Source organism: Muscardinus avellanarius, assembly GCF_963383645.1.
Source record: "Muscardinus avellanarius genome assembly, chromosome: 3".
Lineage (NCBI taxonomy): Eukaryota > Metazoa > Chordata > Mammalia > Rodentia > Gliridae > Muscardinus > Muscardinus avellanarius.
In genome coordinates, this window is record NC_137788.1 from 143496732 (window position 1) to 143505048 (window position 8317).

The following is an 8317-nucleotide window of genomic DNA, read 5'->3' on the forward strand; positions in this document are numbered from 1 at the left end:
TCACATTTACTTCAAGGTACAACTCTTGACAAGATCCATCATGTCAATCTCAATGCATGTGGTTACGAGGAGGGTCGGAGCATTCTAAAGCGGTGATGGGAATGTCGGATGTGCCACAAGCCATCTCGTCTGACACTGTGATTTTTTTTCAGAGCAGACTAAAAAACATAAAACACATTCTGAAGAAAGATAAAGACAGTGATGTGAGGACGGAGGCTGGTCATGAGATGACGGAAGCTCTGCTCTGCTCTCACAAAAGAAGTCTGAGGTTATACAGAAACTATTTGAGAAGGCCACCATCCATCCTAGACCACTTAGACAAGGCTCTCTTAATGAATACGAGGGCCTTTTGGAATAAGAACAGACCCAGAAAGGAAGTCAGGATTAATGTTTCAGAACTGACATGTAATTAGATACAGCTGAGGTAATTAATAAGAAATGCAAATTCTTTACAAGAGACTAGACTCATCTTGAAATGATAAAGTATTAAATCATGGGCATTTCAAGAGAAAAAAAATCAGATGCTATGATCACTGAAAAAGTGAGGACAGAATGTAGATCCAGGCCAGGGCCCGGCAGAGACATGAGATGAACCGCTAGGCCCTGCCTTACTCCCAGAAGAACATCATATCTAGACAAAGTGGGACACAGATTTCTTCCCAATGAAGTTTTAGACGTATCGCCCAGCACTGAAAAAACCTGTAGTCCGATGTAAATTTTTCAGAATGGATTTATTATGGGACATTGTTATGTTGGAATTATCCACATATAAAATATGGACTTGAAAACTTTGTAACCTTATTTCAGTTTTCCTTCATCTTTACCCAAATAATGAGAATGGTCTGGGTCTTCAAGCCGCTGAGAAGCTCGGCACAAACCATCACATTCACACCCACCCCGTCGGCCCACAGGACCACAGCACATCACATCCCACTTCAGAGCCAACAGACATTTAGACCAATGCTAAATGTGAGATGGCAGAGGTGCTGGCCACAGGAAGGGACACAGCCCTGACTAAGTACTGTGAGGTGGAGGAGAGCAACGTGTTCTGAGAAAGGACGCAGCCACCAGGCCGTGGAGCTCTCAGAAAGGGCTGTGTGAGAAGAAAGATGAGGACAAAGAGAGTGACTAATAAACTAAGAAGTGGTATCCATACAGACACTCTCTGAGGTTCTCAGTCATAAGGGTTAGTCTCCCTCTTCATCCCACGAGTCGTTCAGGAAGACGAGCTGTCTATAGATAGGCTGCACTTCTGTGCTGCTGGACGATGCTCGCTGGACCCTTCTGTAAAACCAGCCACCTAGAGCTCCTCCAGAGTTCAGTGAGTGCTCAGCCCCCAAAGAGTGAGGGAAGCCCAACAGATGCCACTCACATTCAGAGTCTCTGAATGGGTCTGGACACAGGGATAATTGATGCCAAAGCTAGAGGTGCTGCATTCCCAGCTCTCTGCGCTTTTTGCAATACCCAAGAGAGTAAATAGTTCCCGTGTCTGTGTTCGTCAGCTTCCCATTACTGTAACAAACACCCGAGCTAATCAGCTTATAAAAAAGAGAAAAGGTTTATTTTGGGCTCGTAGGCGCAGAGGTTTTAGCCCATGGTTTGTTAGTCCCATTGGTTTGGGGACTGTGACAACAGAGACGGGAGCATGGGGTGGAGCAAATATTCTCTTCATGGTGACTAGGAAGTAAAAAGAAGGAGAGACAGGCAGGCATCCCAGTCCCCTTCAAGGACATGCCTCCAAAGACCTCAAACTTCCCACTAAACTCCATCTTTCGAAGGTTTCCACTACCATCCAGTAGTGACAAGCTGGGGACCAAGCCTCTGATGCCTGGGCCTTGGGTGACATTCCAGCTCATAACTAGAGCACTGTCATATGTTAACTATGACCGATTGGTACTAGGCACCTGAAGAATGGTGTTAAGGAAAAGTCTGAGGTTGTACCAACCTTGGGTGTGAGAAGGTATGATGACTGATTAATGATGTCCCCCACAGTAGAAGTTAAAGTACCTATCCCAGGCAATTTCTCTCCCTGTACTAACACTCAGTGAGCCTGGACTCAGTCCTATTTTAAGACAAATTCCTAATTAAAGTTTACATTGTCTCTATCGCTAACCCACAAAATTCATTTGAGAGGTCCACAGGGTGTAATTCTTAAATAATAGAATAAAAAAATATAGATGTACAAATTTAAAAAGCAAGATTATTAAGAAAGAAAACTCCTGCAGAAGTAGAAGGTGATACCCTGGAGACATGCCATTCATACCACCACTTCCTTCACCTGGCAGCAGCAACTCTCTCTGCAGAAATAAAATAGGAAGGGAGGAAAAACTAACCCCAGGCTAATTCTGAATCCAGGTGTGATATAGGTGAGCGAGGAAACGGTTGTATCAAAAACCCATCTTCAGAAATCTATTAGAGATACCACATCCATTAAAATGTATAATTATAGCCGATAATGGTGGTGCATGCCTGTAATTCCAGCATTTGGGAGGCTGAGACAGGAGGACCACAGGTTCAAGGCCAACCTCAGCAATTTATGTGAGACCCTGTTTCCAAAACAACAACAACAAGAAAATAATTAAAGAAAGAGAAGGTGTTATAACTTTGAGGTAGAATGCTCCTGAGTTCAATAACCAGTACCTTCAAAACAATATAATTATGGAATATTATATACAAAAACAAAGAATATGGTGATACAGATGATAACCTTCCTTAGATTCCATTGCCTATGTGTGAGGGTAACATCAGATAGAAGAGCAGACTCCACTGAAGGGATGGAAGGGGATGGAGAGGGAAGAGAGGGGATGGAGATGTTAAGAATATAACAGTTGAAATAATGCTGTGTACATATATAACATTACCAATTCCAATCTCAAAGACATGTATGGAGGAGGGAGGAGGGTGAGACTCAAGGGAAGTGTTCCAAAAGACCTGTGCGTGTCTGTTCCGATACTCTATACCTCGGTATGAGGTATAGTTACAATGCACCAAATGAAAGTATAGTAAGAGACAATAACTTAGGTCGATAAGTGTCTAGTAATTAATACACGAACCGCGATTAAACCCAAGCAGTTGCAAATAGCACACTTCAGACAAATACTAAATTGTGCTGGTGACGTTATATTTTACCTTCTTTTTTGGATTTGTTCTTTAGCTTTCATAAAAAAATTAACATTTAAGAGTTTTAAAAGAATAATAGATTTTAATTTTGAGGGTATTATTTGAAAGACATTACAAAAATCATGCCAAGAAATATTAAAGGCATTATTTTAAAGACTGAGAAGCCATTAAAGTGCCCTGGTGATAATTGGAAACCAAGTGATAAAATCCTGCATCTCTAAAATGAGACTAAGCCAACGGCGCAGAGCCACAGCACGAAGAAGCAAAACCTCTGCACTTAATTTCACTTTTGCCTAAATAGATTTATTTAAAGAGAAAAGGCACTTTTAACCCAATATCATTTAATCTGTTTTACACTAACAACATAGCCTATTTATAAGAGTTATTCGAATCATCTCTGAGATTCATTCCATGTATTCAGTGCCGTGGGTTTTCTGGGAGACACCGCCAGCATGCTCGTGCTTTCCCATTAGTCACGACCCTGGACCAGCCTCTCTACCAGGCCCTTCTGAATATACTACTTTAATAGATGAAGGAGTCACACAATACTAATTCTTCCACCATCAACATCCTAGTAAATTCAGATCAAGTACTGGTTCACAGGCAGAGCCCTAAGTGTCCTGAGATGAGAGTACACGGCCCAAAGTCAGAGAGTGGATTTTTTAGGCATCTTTACCACTCTTCAATATGTATCAGCTTAGGGGTACATCCTGATTGGTCAAGACCAATCATCCTCCTTAACAATGCAAAGATGAAGGCTCCAGGATGACTTTTATCAGAATAAGGTTTTCTCATGTCCTCACGGTTGGATCGAGCAGGACCAATGAGACTGTAGAAAACAGTGCTAAGGGATTTTTTCTTTAAATGTTGCTGCATCCACATACAAGGCCCAGAGTGTTGGTACCGTGCTGCTGTTAGCCTGAGAACCAAGAGGGTTGCAGGACAATACATAGTATGTTGCTGGATTAAGTCGACCTCAAGATAGCCTTATTTCTCACTTCTAGCCATGAGGTTTTTATTGTTTATTACATCTTTCGTTGCATCCTAACTGATGCTAGACCACACCTATGACCTCCTTGTTGATTAGAACAGAAGAATCCAGATGATGCTGAAATTTAAAGCAAGCAGGTCAGAGCCATCTCCTAGAGTCTCTCTCTGCCTGATCCCCACCCATCTTCACCATCATCCACTGCACACTTGCAAGTAGTGCACTTACCTGAAGTTGTACCTGCGAATGACAACAAAAACAAGATGGGCTGTAGAGATGGTCTTCTCAGAATACCCATGATGCAATTCAGAGACAGGACTACTTCCTTTAATACCCTAATAACAAATCTTCTTAGCAAGCTTTTCCTCAATAATGATCTCTCCCATCACTGCTGTGAGAAGAATTGGTTATTCTTTCTTATATTTTATACCCAGCTCTATTACAAAAAGGCCCTATAACATTGCATAATTATGAACCCCCACCAGACTGCACTCTTCTTGAAAGCAGAGACTGCTGTACTCAGTGTCTGGTACTAACAGATACTTACCTGTTGAACTCATGGACTCATATCTTTGATTCAGTATAAATTCATCATGTCAAATTCATTCATTTCAACTTGGGTTGAAATATGTTCATACAGAAGCGGGGCTATTTCTGGATAAGTATATGGTTGGGATAATTCCTAAAATACCTTTCAAACATATCCCACTCTTGTCTTCCTGAATCTGCGAACATAATGAGGTATTACACTCATGATTTATGTCATTTCATGTTATATTACGTTGTTATGTTATATCACATTACATCATGTTGTGTTATGTTGTGTTATATCATATGGCACAATGGGCCTCAGAAGAGGAAGTTAACCAGATGGTTCTAATATAATTTTACACGAACCCTTAGAAGTACAGAGCTTTCGCTGGATGTGAAGGAGGATGGCAGAAGGCAAAATCAGAGATATTTAAGGCATAAGAATGTTTTGATGCACCCTCACAGACTTCGAAAGACAGAGGAGATCATGAGCTAAGCAATTCAGGTATCCTCTAAAAGCTGAGAACAACTGTTGGCCAACAGTCAGCAAGGAAACAGGAACCTACAACAACATAGAACAGAAGTCAGCCAACAACCTGAATAAATGGGGAAGCATATTTGGTCCCAGAGCTTCCCAGAGCCCAGGCCAACAGACACCTTGAATCCAGCCTCGTGAAACTTAGTACCCAGCCTAGTCTGCCAGGACTTCTGATCTACAAACACTAAGATAATGAATCAAATATTTGGTGGGAGAGGAAATGTTGTTTTCAGCTATTCACTGTGGGGTGATTTGCTATGCAACAAAGAAAACTAATATGGAAGATTATTTGGGAGGGAGGCAAGGAATCTTTGCAAAGCGAATTAAGAGCAAACCAGCTTTAAATTCTCATGTAAAGCTACTTAGAAACAGTCTCCTGGAAATTTGTAGAAGGGACTTTTTAGATCATTTAACGCTGGGTAAACCAACAGGTCACATTTCACGCCAATTCTTCTCAATTGGTGTAGCTACTTACTAGGCATGGTCTGTTGAGAACCGTAAGGCTGAGCAATGGGCTCAGGGTATGAATCTGTAATTGATTAGTCACATGTGTAGAGAACATGGAAATGGTGGCATGCATGACAAGCAGCTGCTCTTCTTACTCTCACCTGAGTTACTCATTTGATAACCATATACCTAGAGAAAAATCAAAATTAGTAATTCGTAAAGAGCAGAACTAGGGATCCAAGCCTCCTGATATCCCAATTCAATTTTCTTTATACTCTGCAGAGCTTACCAACTTCCATGGAATTGATACGTCGATCATGTCCTAATTTATACTTTAAGACCCCCCCCAGCCCCTGGTAGCAGTCCATGACTCACATCTGAGCTCTGAAGTCTACCTGGGACAGACCCACCCTGAGAATCCTACAGTCCTGTGACCTACCCTTCTTGCTCAGAGATAGCCAAAAGAAGGAGGCCTTCTCTTCCTTCACTTCTCCTTCTTTTCCATGGGAAAGGTAGAAACAAGCCATAAACTAGGAATACAGTGAGAATGCGGAGTCTTCTATACATCAGGCCACTCAAATGAAATCAGAACTACAAGGTTTCAGAAGTCAGTGGGGAAGCAGAAAAAAAACAAGCAACTTCCGAACCATCTGAACTCCTCAGGCTGCCATGTTTACTCTTCTGCCTGCCTTGGAAGACCCTTCCTCAGCAACAGAGAGCTCCTTCTGGGTTCTAATGGGATGGGGGGGGGGGTAAGGATCATGTCTTACTCAGGGAGGTGTCTTATATTTGGTTTCTTCTGGAAAAGCTGTGTATATGCTGAACATATTTAGTAGTGGCCTCTGTAAAGAGCTGTCCAAATTCTAAGTCTCTTTCCAAATATATGTTACCCATATTTCTCAGCCTACGTAGGTCCCAGACCCATCTGTCTCCTCTGGAAGCCTGCTTCCTCTTCTTGAATTCTTTGGGCTTTTCCAAATGGAGTTCTGATCATCAGGGTCCCAGAGTGAGCTCAACTTAATCCTTGAGGAAAGGAAATCAGCAGGAAACGCTTACCTCGTGATGCATGGAGAATGAGCTTCTCGCTGGAAATGCAAATTTTGAAGGATGGAAATCTTACTTCTGAATACATAATAGCTCCTAATGAGCTCACACGTAATGAGAGCAATTACCCGGGGCCAGTATACTCTTTCATGCTGTGTACCTAGGTTTTCTTTTTCTAGGGACCTTATACCCAAATGGTTAAAGTTCTTTTTTAAAAAAGAAAAAGAATTACATACATTACCATTGAAACAGCATTGCTTGTGTAAACGTGGTCATAAGTGCTCCTATTTGTGGCCTTTTTTGTTAGTCATTGCTAGTAGGACCTTAGCTCCACCCTCAGTTCAGTAATGAAGAAAGGCAATTTACCTCAAAGCCATAGGATGAGCTAAGGGCCAAGGGTGGGTAGATTTGAAGTCAGGTGTAATATTCTCAAAGCCATAGAACTATTCATACTTTTTTTGTACCAGGGATCAAACCCAGGGGCATCCTACCTCCAAGCTATACCCTATACCCATTTTTATTTTTTATTTTAAAACAGGGTCTCGATAAGTGCTGAGGGTTTTACTAAGTTGTTGATACTGGCTTAAAACCTGTGATCCTCCTGTCTCACCCTCCCAGGCACTGAGATTTCCAGCCTCTGCCACAACACCCAGCTTGCTGTGCTTTCCTTTAATTACCAGGCTGGGCAGAACATTACAAAAGACTTCACATCTACCCACAGTCCTATTCATGCTTTTTAACTAAGTAATCTCACAGCAGGGACCTTTTTAAATGAAGGAAATTGCCCCAAACAATGAAATAAAATTTCTTACCCCAGCTTACCCAGAAAGCTGAGTTGAAATTACAAACATTTATGTGCCACTTTTTTTTATTTACTAGAAGACTTAATATTAGGGAGACGGAATTCAGAAGGAAGGGGAAATGGGGCAAAAAAGGAAGAAGAACGTCTTGGGGGTGGATTCCTGAGTTGGATATTAAGTGAGATGACTTGCTTGACTCACAAGATAGGCTCTTCCAGTCCATGTCATGACTGTGACTCGGGGCAGTCCTATGGAGGGGGCCAAGAGAAAGAACAAATAATTGACTCCATTGGTCCACATTTTTCCCCATGAGACATTCACTCCTTCCCATTTACAGGTCACATGTGTGTGGATGCCGAGAGGCTCCCATGGTGTCTTGTATCTCACACTTGACGGGGAACCTCGGAGTGTGAGGTGCTGGGCAATAGGTTGTATGCCTACCTGAAGGTGACACAGTCTGTCCAGAGGTGGTCACCATGGTGGCAGTGGAGGAATCTCAGCCCCAAGGCTGTAGAGATGGGGAAGCTGAGAGGTTCTAAAGAGTATGATGCCTGCACAGAGATGTCTATCTCAGTGTGGCTTCCAATGAAAAAGCCCAAGGTGGAGGGCTACAGCATATTTTTTGTGAATACTCAACCCTGTCACCCACTCGCTATAGGACATAGGGCAAACTAATTTCTCTGCTTTTGGAATTCCTGCATCTGTTAAATAAGAACAATGCCCACTGCTCAGAAATTTTTCCGAGGCCTGAATGAGATGATCTGTAGCATGGGTGGTCCATAACACAAACTTAGCAAAGCAAAACAGTCCTCTCAAGTGATCATAATAATACATTGAAACAATATAAAT